Here is a 13337-nt window from a genome sequence, read left to right as displayed (position 1 = left end):
TTTCTCAATCATTCTGATGAGTACTTTCTAATTTCCAATGTCATTTCTTCTTTAACACAAAGATTATTTAGAAATGTATTGTTTAACCTCCAAATATTTGTGAATTTGCTAACACTATTTTTTTCTCCTGATTTCTAATTTAATTATTTCTGTGGTCAAAGAACTTATTCCATTAGATTTCAGTCTTTTGAACTTTGTTGACACTTATTTTATGGCTCATGATATAGCCTGTCTTGATAAATGATCTATGTATGCTTGAAAAGAATATGTGTCCTGTAGTTGTTGGGTATAGTGTTTTGATTAGATCAAATTGTTCAAACTTTCTATAACCTTACTGCTTTCTTGTCTAATTGTTCTATCCATTATTGAGAGAAAGGTATTAAATCTCCAACTATGATTTTAGATTTGTCTTTTTCTTTACTTCTGTCAGTTCTGTCATGGATTTTGAAGCTCAGCTATTAGTGGCATAAATAGTTAAAAGATTGTTCAGTTTTCCTGATGAATTGATCCTTTTATCATTATAAAGCATTCTTTTAAAAAAATATATTTTTATTGATTTCTGGGATCAAGACTGCAATGTAGGCATGTGCCCTGACTGGGAATCGAATCATGAACTCCTGGTTCATAGGTCGATGCTCAACCACTGAGCCATACTGGCTGGGCTAAAGCATTTTTTAAAAAATCTCTGGTAATACTCTTTTTTAAATTTTTAATTTTTATTTATTTATTTTTTTATTGATTAAGGTATTACATATGTGTCCTTATCCCCCAATTGCCCCCCACCCCACCCCCACTCATGCCTTCACCCCCCTGGTGTCTGTGTCCATTGGTTAGGCTTATATGCATGCATACAAGTCCTTTGGTTGATCTCTCCCCCTTACCCTCCCCCTCCCCTACCTTCCCTCTGAGGTTTGATGGTCTGATCGATGCTTCTATGTCTCTGAATCTGTTTTTGTTCATCAGTTTATTTCACAAATGAGTGAGATCATGTGATATTCATCTTTCTCTGACTGGCTTATTTCGCTTAGCATAATGCTCTCCAGTTCCATCCATGCTGTTGCAAATAGTAATAATTCCTTCTTTTCTATTGCAGCATAGTATTCCATTGTGTAGATGTACCACAGTTTTCTAATCCACTCATCTGCTGATAAGCACTTAGGCCGTTTCCAAATCTTAGCTATTGTAAATTGTGCTGCTATGAACATAGGGGTGCATATATCCTTTCTGATTGGTGTTTCTAGTTTCTTGGGATATATTCCTAGAAGTGAGATCACTGGGTCAAATGGGAGTTCCATTTTTAGTTTGAGGAAACTCCATACTGTTCTCCACAGTGGCTGCACCAGTCTGCATTCCCACCAGCAGTGCACGAGGGTTCCTTTTTCCCCACATCCTCACCAGCACTTGTCATTTATTGATTTGTTGATGACAGTTATTCTGAGAGGTGTGAGATGGTACCGCATTGTTGTTTTGATTTGCATCTCTTGGATGATTAGTGACTTTGAGCATGTTTTCATATGTCTCTTGGCCTTCCTTATGTCCTCTTTCAAAAAGTACCTATTTAGATCCGTTGCCCATTTTTTGATTGGGTTCTTTATCTTCCTTTTGTTAAGTTATATGAATTTCCTGTAAATGTTGGAGATTAAACCCTTATTGGAGATAGCATTGCAAATATGATCTTCCATGCAGTGGGCTTTCTTGTTGTTTTGTTGATGGTTTCTTTTGCTGTGCAGAAGCTTTTTATTTTGATGTAGTCCCATTTATTTATTTTCTCTTTAGTTTCCACTGCCCTAGGAGCTATATCGATGAGATATTGCTTCGGCATATGTCTGAGATTTTGCTGCCTGTGGATTCCTCTAATATTTTTATGGTTTCCTGTCTTACGTTTAAATCCTTTATCCATTTTGAGTTTATTTTTGTGTATGGTGTAAGTTGGTGGTCTAGTTTCTTTCTTTCTTTTCTTTTCTTTACTTTTTTTTTTTTTTTGCATGTATCTGTCCAATTTTCCCAACACCATTTATTGAAGAGACTGTCTTGACACCATTGTATGTTCTTGCCTCCTTTGTCAAATATTAATTGAGCATAGTGGTTTGGGATTTCTGGTTCTCTGTTCTGTTCCAGTGGTAGCACTCTTTGCCTTCCCATTTTCTTTGCCAGGTATACCAATAGAACCACTCTGTGGTGAATATTGTCCTGGTGTGCCTTTTTCCATTTACTTACTTTCATTCTTTGTTTTTATATTATCAGTTTCCCTTATAAATGCCATATAGTGGCTTTTGCTTTTAAAAATCCATTTTACAACCTGTGCTTTTTATTTAGAGTGCTTGAACCACTAATAATTAGTGTACGTTATGGTTGAGTTTAGGTGTACTGCGTTGTTATTTGTTTTCTATTTGTCCTGTCTGGGTTTTGTTTCTCCCTTCCTTTCCCTGTTTGGGTTAACTTGTAGTATTCTCAGTTAGCCAGGCATGTATCGAGAACTTACCTCAACACTCCCAGGATCTCCACATTAAATTTCTCTTTGGTCTGCTGCTCACCTCAACTGGGACTGCATCCTTGGGCTAGCAAAGCTATGGGTTCTTTCCCCCTCCTGTTTATTTCTGACTGAGATTGCTACTTTTAGCCTGTAAAATCATAAGATTTTGCCCCACCTCTCCAACCTATGTCCAGTCTCCCCTTTGGCAGCACAGCTGCTGGCTGGAAAGCTGCCATCCTTGCTGACTGAGCTGGGTGGAGGTTGAGGCATAGTAGCTGATTTCTGTTTTTACCTAAATCTCTAGCAGGTTTTCAGTTTGCTGTCCACTGCTGGTGCCCTAAAATGGGTGTTTTTGACAATTTTGTCCAGTTATATACTTTTTTTAGGGAAGAATTGCTGATCTCTTCTTTCTGTCATAATTGGAAACTTACTTTATTATGTTTAAATATAATATATTTAACCTTTATTGAAAGTAAAATAAACAGTGAGAAGAACATCTCAGCATTTAACTACAGTGCTTATGTATAGCCCCTTTAGTCTTCTAGTCTCTACTCATTTCCTAAGTTACTTGGGTAAACTTCCCTCACTCCCTCCATGAAGTTATGTCATATAGCTGTAACACATATTCCTTAATAAAATCAGTGTATGTCCTTTACCCACTCCTCCCAGCCCCCTTTCTTGCCTCTGGTAACCACTAGTCTGTTCTCTGCATCTATAAGCTCCAGGGGTTTGGTTTTTAGATTCCACACATCAGAGAGATCATATAGTATTTGCCCTTGTCTGACTTATTTCACTTATCATAACACCCTCAAGGTTCAACCTCTGTCTGCCTGATTGCCCCTAACCACTCCCTTGCCTGCCTGATCGCACCTAACTGCTCGCCTGCCTGCCTGATAGCCCCTAACTGCCTCTGCCTCGGCCCTCGCTGCCACGGTTTCATCAGGAAGGACGTCTGGAATGACATCTGGAAGGTCGTTTGGCTTTCCAGTCTAATTAGCATGTTATGCTTTTATGATTATAGATACTTCACGCTTCTACAGAACATGGGGCAATCATTTCTCTCCCTTCCCCACTTGTGGGGAGGGAAGTGTGACAGCACATCCATATTCTCCCTCTTACTCTCCCCAGATGAGATGGAAAAACTCATCTGCTAAAGACTGACATCCATTGGTCCACTTTTCATGAAGCAATAGGTGCAGCTATTTTGCCTTAAAAGCAAGAAACATGCTCCACCCATCTCTCTTTTGCTCCTATCCCATAGTGACAGTAAAATTAGTGAATTGATGCTTATTGGGTGCTCATATGCCAGTTGCTATTCTAAGCCTTTTACATGGATTAATTCATTACATCTTCATTCTACGATTATACCATTTTAGACACGGGGAAGCTAAGGCTTAGTTAGTTCAAGTAACTTGTCTGAGGACACATTGTCATTGGACTGGGACTTCGATTCAGACCATCTGGCTCCAGAGCCCACCCTCTTAACCTCCATGCCACTGCACTGCGAAATGCACTAGCTTGGCTTTGCTTCATACTAAGCACAGTTGAAGGCCATTCATTGCCATTCATGTGCTCACTGGCATTCTCCATTCTACTAGTAACTGGGTCTGTGAACCTCCGTGCAGCCTGCTACATAACTGTACCCCAAGTCTTCTTAGTAGATGCAACTCTATTCTCGAGTGGGTACCATGGTCTAGAATTGAGGCAGGGATGAGAGTTCGTAGTGGGAGCTCCCCCTGAACTAGCATATACTCAGACTTCAATGTAATTTATCTGGGAGCTCTGCACTTCAGAAATTTGGAATATCCAATAATTTTGTGTTAATAGTTTCTCATTCCAAAGTGTGTATTAACACTACACACGTCTTCCTTGGATTTTACCTTGCCTATTTTTAAGCATTTTGAAGAGAAGCAATGCCTTTGTTAAGTGGCACAAGGATTCACTATATCTGATTATGTATCCATAAAAAAGACATTTTCAACCTCAGAAATTCTTTTAGTGTGATTGTGTATTGCTATCCTATATAATAAAAGCCTAATATGCTAAGTGTCTGGTTGACCAGTCAGCCCTTCAACCAATCAAAGCCTAATATGCTAATGATATGCTAAGGCCACTCAACCGCTCGCTATGATGTGCACTGACCACCAGGGGGCAGACGCTCCAACCGGTAGGTTAGCTTGCTGCTGGGGTCTGGCCAATTGGGATAGAGCTAGATGGCCGGACATGCCCTGGAGCCCTCCTGCAGTCCCACCCCGGCCCCGATTGTGCATCAGTGGGGTCTCTCGGCCTGGCCTGAGCCCTCTTGCAATCCGGGACCCTTTGGGGGATGTCAGAGAACCAGTTCCAGCCCGATCCTGCAGGCCAGGCTGAGTGACCCCACTGGTACATGAATTCATGCACCAGGCCTCTAGCTGACTATATTAGTTTAGCCTCAATCCACTGCGTGGCTCTGGTTGCCATGATAACACGGCTTTAAACGTAAGTTTTGCTCATCGCTCAGGTGATTTATTTTCAAAAGCAAAGGTTATCAAAGTTGGGCATTTAAATTCAAGTCATAGTTAGAGGGTTGCCAGTATCAGAAAAAGTTGTCCTCCCCTAGTAAACTTCAGTTAGCTAATGGTAATCCTGTAACACCTTATATTTTTCTTTTTGTCTAAATACAAAACAGTTTTTGGAAGACTACATAAAGTTTTTAAAGAAAATATTCTAGTTTAGCCCACGCCAGTTGCTCAGTGGTTAGAGTATCAGCCTGCAGATGAACGGGTCATGAGTTCAATTCCCAGTCAAAGGCACATACTTTGGTTGCAGGTTCAATCCCAGGCCAGTTCAGAGCACACAAGAGGCAACCAGTCGATGTTCTCTCTCACATCGATGTTTCTCTCTCTCTCTCTCTCTCTCTCTCTCTCTCTCTCTCTCTTTCCTCCCTTCCCCTTCCTCCCTTTACTTCCAATCTCTCTCTAAAGATCAATGGAAAAAATATCCTCAGTTGAAGATTAAAAAAGAAAGAAAATATTCTAAGTTTCTTGTTCTTTATTAGAAGCCATTTAAATCCTTTTTAAAAGTAGGTATTGATTTTAACTTTAGTTCATCACTATAAAGAAGGAATGGGCAAACTATGGTCCATGGCCAAATCCTGTCTGCTGCCAGTTTTTGTAAATAAAGTTTTATTGGAACACAGCCACATTTACCCATTTATGTGTTATTTATGGCTATTTCCACTCTACAACAGCAGAGTTGAGTAGCAGCATCAGAGACCATCTGGCCTGCAAAGCCTAAAATAGTTACTTTAGGCTCTTTACAGAGAAAGCCTGCTGTTCCCACTTTCTATTCTATCAACCTTAACTCGATTCTTCTCATTTTGTGTTCCTGATTTTTTCCCCCCAGGATTGACTTAATATAACCTTTACCTAGCTCAGGTTAGCAATTTTAAAGGAAAAAACAAAATTCAATTGCTTCCTTACTGGTGCAGTACTTATCTGTTTGTCGGTAATTCTCAGGAGGGGGGAAAGATGCCAAATCCTGGCTTTCTTTTTTTTTTTTTTTTTAATATATTTTATTGATTTTTTACAGAGAGGAAGGGAGAGGGCTAGAGAGTTAGAAACATCCATCAGCTGCCTCCTGCACACCTCCTACTGGGGATGTGCCCACAAATCTATCAGCTACCTTCTGCATACCTCCTACTGGGGATATGCTCGCAACCAAGGTACATGCCCTTGACTGGAATTGAACCTGGAACCTTTCAGTCCACAGGCCGATGCTCTATCCACTGAGCCAAACCAGTCAGGGCCCAAATCCTGGCTTTCCAAGGACAAGGTAAAGCCTTTCAAGTTTCTATGATCAGGAATTTTTCCATCTCAGAAAATCTTTGATTATTGTTTCCATTTTACATGTTTTGGTTCCTTTGTCCTTTTCATATATTTGCCCTTTCCTTCCCACCCCATAATGGGTGACTTAACAATTTTGTCAGCTACAAACCAATTTTATTCTCTGCTGTGAGATTTCTGTTCTTTTAACTTCATCCAAATGATGTCACTGGATTTTTAGCCGAGTGTGTGTGTGTGTGTGTGTGTGTTTGTTTAATCTAGCCAGCTTTCTTTTTTTAATGTAAAATTTTTGTTCAAATGCAGTATTATTTTGTATTAGTTCAGGTGTACAGCATAGCGATTAGACAATCATCTACTTTACATAGTGTTCCCCCCATTATTTCCAGTACCAGCCAGCTTTCTTTTCTTTTTAGCCTTCATCTGTCTGTTCTCTGGCTGCTGTCTGTTCTTATTATTCCCTGTTTCAGTTTCCTAAAAGGCCACTTTTTTTGCCCCTTATTCAAAACATCAAGCAGATAATTTTTCCTGTTTTCTATAATAAGGTATAAGAGTAACATACATTTTCAGAATAACATACATTTTCTTTTGGCAATTCTTTGCACGGGTCCCATGTTAATTTGTTGTTGATGCTTTTGTTTATTTATTGTTTTTTCTATTTACCGATCTTTAAATGAGGAAGGATCCATCCAACCCTGATGCTTGTCAGCACACAGGATGGGCAGATGGCTCTCCAACACTGCCCTCTCTACAGATGCTGCTTGAATATACTTCTTAGATCTAAAGCCCAATAGTGAGCTGATGGTATTGCTATAGCACCATTTGTCTATTGAAATGTAGATGGACATTTGGGTTTCTAGTTTAGGGATCTCATAAATGATCCTGCTATGAAGTTTCTTATCATGCCTTTTGGTACACAGACCAAAGAGAACAAAGCTCCTTCATTTGATTTTAAATTATTGTGAGTTTAAGAGAAATATACTCTTCATGAATCACACATTGACAAACCCATAAGAACCAACCACACATCTTGGGAGAAGCACAGACTACTGAAATTCGTTATGATGATTTGTATAGCTTCTTTTAAAAAGATCATAGCCTGTAAGAAACAACACAAATGTTCATGAGAAACAATCATTATCAAAACAATACGTCTAAAAAGTTACTGTGACACAATGGCACAGAATCCCGGTTTTGAAGTCAGATAGCCCTGGGCAAATTCCAGCTCTGCCACTTATGAGCCCCTGGTCCAAATGTTTCTTAGCTCACAGGGTCTCACTTCCAAATTCTAGCACTTAAAAAACTTTTACATTAGATGGATTATAACTGGAAACTTAATATGTATGCACCATAAAAAATTCAAACTACTAAAGGATATAGAAAAACATGAAGTAAGTGAGTCTTTTTCCCCTCACTCTGACCTTCAGTCTCCAGTCTCCATGCTTACCAACAACTACTTACCCATCTTCTGTTGATCTTCCAGAAATTGTCTGTGTGTGTTGCAGGCAAATGCAGGTATATACATGCATGTGTATACACATACACATTTCTAAGTTTTAATTATGGGATATTACACAAATAGGAAAGTACAGAAAACCAGTGTGTAGCTTAATGAATTCATGTAGAGCATTCATCTGTGTTAATACCCCCCTCCCGCCCCCACTCCCGCCGGTCAACAGCCCTATAAGCTCCCACTTGCTCCTTCCCAATCACAGTCCTTTCCCACCCTCTAAAGTAATCACTATTTTTATTTGTAAAGTAATCACTTCCTTGCTTTCTTTATATCTTTACCTCCTAATCATGGATTTCTAAACACAATATTTTGAACTTCATAGCAATACTCATTTTAGATTTTTTAAATTTTTCTTCTTTTAATCCTTTATCTGTGAGATTCATCCATGTTGCTGTATTTAGTTCTACATCATTGATTTTAACTGCTGGAAAGTAGGGATTGACACTTTTTCTGCAAAGAGACTGATAGCATTTTAGCCTCTATGAGCCAAAAGACAAAATCCAGGACATTATGTAGGTACTCTAATAACAAGAGAGAAAATAAACCATCACACTATTTTTTTAAATAAAATTCAAAAGACATAATATAATTGACTACAGTTTTTTTGTAATAGAGATCTACTAATAAGAATGAACTAGTATTTAGGAATAATTTTGCTAACTGAAGTTCAAAATAGACTGCAAATGTTCGCTGTCAATGGTGATGTGCAAGGAGACATTCACCACCTCAGCTTTGAAGATGTCGTCCACACAGACACTTGTTCCAACGCTGCTATTAATTGTGAGCACAGGCTTCTAATTGTGCATAGTTATTACTTAGAAGGTATCTCTAGAATCCCATTAGAGGCCTTTTGACATCTCATTACAACACAGTTCAATCGCTTCCAATGGAAGGTTAGGTGGACATGCCTCCATTGCACAAATAGACTTGAAATATGGACATTTCCTTTGAACCTGTTTCAAGGTTCAAAAACCGCTCCTGGAAGTGTAATTTAAACTCAGAAAATATATCCACTACATATATGTGTAAGAATTGAACTCTTCTTCAACTTTTTGTTCTTTTTTGCTTAACAATTCCTTCTTCAATTTATCTCTCTGCTTTATTTTAACCTTTTCTTTTAAATTTTGTAATTTTTTGTTAGCTAGGGATGCCATAACAAATACCCCAGACTGGCTGGCTTAAATAACAACTTTATTTTCTCTCAGTTCTGGAGACTGTAAGTCCAAGATCAAGGTGCCAGTAGGTTCTTTCCTTCTGACGCCTTTCTTCTTGGCTTGCAGATGGCCGCCCTCTTGCTATATCTTCACATGGCCACCTCCTGATCTGTGCGTTGTCTGTGTCCTAATCTCCTCTCCTTTTTTTTTTTTTTAATGGAACTAGAATAATATACAAAGGATTCCTTTTTAAATATTTTATTGTATTTTTTATTGAGTTTATTGGGGTGACACTGGTTAATAAAAGAATATAGGTTTCAGGGGAACAATTCAATAATATATCATCTGTATATTGTACTGTGTTCATCAGCCCAAGACATCTTTTAGCTTTTGACAGCTCAGGAAGTCTATAAAGCAGATCACCATTCCGTTAGTAAAGTCCCTCAGTCTTCCTCAAGCCGTGGCCAGCGACCGCAGATCACTTAGGAAGGACTCTTTCCTCTCTTCCATTTTAGTGCATCTAGTCCCCTTGTTTCCCCAGCTCTCCAATGCCTTTAGAAATATAACACTTATATTATTTTTTTGTTATTGCAGCTACCTACTACATCCTACCTAGAGTCAGAAGACATGTCTATTTTCTGTTTTATTAATTTCTGTTATTTTTATTTTATTTCCTTCCTTTTACATTTTTGCCTCTAATTTGCTGTTCTTTCTATAATTTCTTAAAGAGGATGCTTAGTCTTATTTTCACCTTTTCTTTTCTAATAAATGCCTTTAAGACTACAAATTTCTGTGTAAGTGCCACACTAGCAGCATTCCACAAGTTTGATACATACATAGCATTTTGTTCAAAATATTTTCTAGTTTCTGTTCTGACACTTTTAAAAATATGTATATACTTTATTGATTTCAGAGAGAGAGAGAGATAGAAGCATCAATGATGAGAGAGAACCACCGACTAGCTGCCTCCTGCACGACCCCCACTGGGGATCCACCACAACCCCAAGCATGTGCTCTTGACTGGAATCGAACCCAGGACCCTTCAGTCTTCAGGCCAATGTTCTATCCACTGAGCCAAACCAGCCAGGGCTGTTCTGACACTTTTTTGATAAAAGAGATTATTTACACCTACATTTCTAAATTTCCAAACATATTAGAATTATCTTGTCATTGATTTCTAATTTCATTGCATTTTTATCAGAGAACACACTGCATAATTTCAACTCTGAAATGGCTGACACTGCTTTATGAAACATTTTATAGATGGCTGCCTTCTAGCTGTGTCCTCACATGGCAGAGAAAGACAGAGAGCAAACTCTAGTGTCTCTTCTAATAAAGACACTATTCCCGTCATGAGGGGCCCACCTCATGATCTCATCTAATCCTAATTATCTCTCACATGCCTCATTTCCAATCGTATCTTGGACGTTAGGGCTTCAACATGTGAATTTGGGGATGACACAATTCAGTGCAGAGCATTCCACACCCATCCCCCAAATTCACGTCCTTCTCATGCAAAATACATTCATTCCATCTCAACAGCTCCAAGGTCGTAACTCATCTGAACATCAATTCTAAATTCTAAAGTCCAATATCTAATTTCAATATCATCTAATTTACATGTGGGTGAGTCTCAAGGTTTGATTCATCTTGAGGCAACATTCTTCTCCAGCTGTGAATCAGACAAGTTATGTGCTTCAAAATATAATGGTTGGTCAGGCACAGGATAGATATTCTCACTCCAAAAGGGAGAAGTGGGAAGGAAGAAAAAAGAAATGGGTCCCACACAAGTCCAAAGCTTAGTCAGACAAATTCTACTGGATCTTAAAGCTTGAGACTAATCCTTTAGCTCATTGTCCTAGCTTCCAGGTCACTAGCATGGCCCAATTACTCTCATGTAGGGTGACCCTACCCCTTCATCTCTATGGTGTGCCATCCCCTCGGCTCTCAGTGCATCCCTGGGTAGGGTCCTGTGGGTGGTCCCACCCTTAAGGTTCTGGGCAGAGGTCATCTGACCTGTTGAAACTGAGACAGTGGCCCTAATTTTAAATCACCTTCCAGGTTATTTTTGTCTCTTGAAGAATTGTGCACATTTGGAGCATAATAACTGTATTGTCTCATCTGGTCAAATCCAAGAAGCCTGACAGCCTTCCTTCATTTCATGCCATCTCCAGCGCTTTCAGTTCGCATAAGCTCTCTATCAATAGCTGTTCAGCCACATCCTTAGTGTTCTTTTCAGAATATACCTTCCTATGTTTTGAAATACAGATAGGCTAAGAACCTTCCAAATCTTCAAGTTCTTGCTCCTTTTTGCTTATCAATTCCTTCTTCATCTCTCTTCCTTCACATTTTACTATAAGCAGCCAGAAGAAACCAACTCCTTAAACATTTTGTTTAGAAATCTCAGCTAAACATCCAATTTCATTGCTTGCAAGTTCTACCTTCCATAAAACAGAACAAAGTTTAGCTAAGTTCTTCACTGCTTTATAACATGGATTGCCTTTCCTTTGCTTTCCAATAACGCATTCCTCACTTCTGTCTGAAAGTTCACCAGCATCGCCATGAGCATCCATATCTCCAGCATGCACCTCGCAACTCTTCCCTCCTCTGCCCATTATCTAGTTCCAAAGCTGCTGCCACATGCTTAAGTATTTGTTGTGGCAACACTCCACTCCAGGGATCAAAATCTGTCTTAGAGTGGGTTGCCATAACAAAACACCAGAGACTGGGAAGCTTAAACAACAGAAATTTATTTTCTCACAATTCTGGAGACTAGAATTCCAAAGCAATAAGCATAATTATTTTAAAATCCATGTCTACTAATTCCAATATTTTAGCCCCCTTTAGGTCTGTTTCTATGATCCACATAATTTCTGCTGCTGCTTGTTTACATTTTTATGTGCCTCCTTATAAATCAGGACATTCTTGATTGTGTTCAGGAAATTGTACATGAAAAACTGTTTGTGAAAATAAACTGAGGTCTAGAATAATGTCAACTTTCTCCAATGAGAATTTAACTTTTGTTTCTGACAAGTTTTTTGAGGCAACAGGAATTAAGGATCTCTTTAATTTAATTTCTGGGATTGAGATATTTTTTGGATCATTCAAATGATTAGAAGCTGAACTGTAGTCTATGAGAGGGATAGTTTACAGCAAGCATGTCAAACTCAAAGGCTAACACAGGCCAAATAAACAAGGTTTAAGTTTATGTGGGCAAAAAAACCCCCAAAGTTTAAATTTTCATATAAACGTAGGTTTATTTTGATAGAGACATACTAAATACAAAGGGCTGAAATAAATGAGTAATTGTTAACATAAAATAATAGAACATTTTAATAAAAATTAATATTTTTTTCTTGAACATTAACTTACCAGACACTGAATAACTGCACAAATTAATAAGCGTAACGCAAATAAATCTATTTTTCTTGTTCTCTGAAAGCAAAATATTTCCTGTTGCGCACACCAAACAAGTCAGTATAAGACTAATGACATGGCAATCGGCTGCTAAAATATTCGCTGCTAGTATTAGTGGAGAGAAATAGTGCGCCTGCACATAAGGCACATAAGGGAAATGAATGCAACACAATTATAGTAATCAGTCATTAGCGAAAAGTTGTAGTTCATTACTAATAATTATGTATAAGAGGATATTGTAAAAATGAAGTTACGAAATTTTTATTAAAACGTTTCTTACATACCATTGTATTGGCTGGGCCACAGAAATATTTGTTGTGGGCCGCATGCGGCCAGCGGGCTGCGAGTCTGACATGCTTGTTCTACACCCAAGCAACCCTTACTACCAGAGCACAGCCTTTCCGAGTCCCAGCCCAAATGGAGGAGTTACCAGAGCCTCAATGTTGACTCCAGTTTTTGTCCCTCTAGTTTTACAAAGCTGGTAAAAGCACTGTTAAGCCTTTCAGCCACATTTTTTAAAGAATTTGCATATTCCCTCCAGTTAAAAAAAAGTGGCTCCAAGGGCCAGCTCCAATGCTCTGAATTTGTCTTCTCCTAAATTTTTGCCCAGAAATTCCTCACTGTTTTATTAGCTCTTTATTGTCTTCAAGCCGATTTAAAAAATGTTAATCAGTGGTCCATGCCTACTGCCCCTTTCTCTCAGCATTATTAAAATCTCACAGCTGTCCTTCCCATCTTCCCTCTGAGAGAAGGAAGGAGGAGAAATATATACTATGGGGGCCATTAAGCATCATGTTCCAAACATTCAATTGAGTGTTAAGAAGATACTTTATTCATTTATTGGTTGCCCTTTCTTGCTGAGTGTCTTTGGTTAGCTTGGCAACTATATTTTTAACTGTACTTTATAACTATAATGGGTTTTAATGAAATGTATTTTAGTTTCAGTAAGTATAAAGGAA

The 13337-nt window shown here is 38.6% G+C and overlaps 1 protein-coding gene across 2 annotated transcripts in view; it reads right to left on the bottom strand.

The window, feature by feature from the left end:
- The window catches only part of LOC308241473 (nuclear receptor subfamily 1 group I member 2-like), a 102871-nt gene that overhangs the window by 26563 nt on the left and 62971 nt on the right, over positions 1-13337 (bottom strand). The window contains exon 18 of one of the 2 annotated variants that reach the window (XM_080654916.1): positions 9230-9513. The exons of the other annotated variant lie outside the window; for it this stretch is intronic. The gene's annotated coding sequence lies outside the window, so the exon portion shown is untranslated. Of the gene's footprint in view, positions 1-9229; positions 9514-13337 lie in introns of those variants that run through there. 2 annotated transcript variants of the gene reach the window in all.

Source organism: Plecotus auritus (assembly GCF_963455305.1).
Source record: "Plecotus auritus genome assembly, chromosome: 2".
NCBI classification, from domain to species: Eukaryota; Metazoa; Chordata; class Mammalia; order Chiroptera; family Vespertilionidae; genus Plecotus; species Plecotus auritus.
Note: the sequence above shows the minus strand (reverse complement) of the source record. Positions and strands in the feature narration are given on the sequence as shown.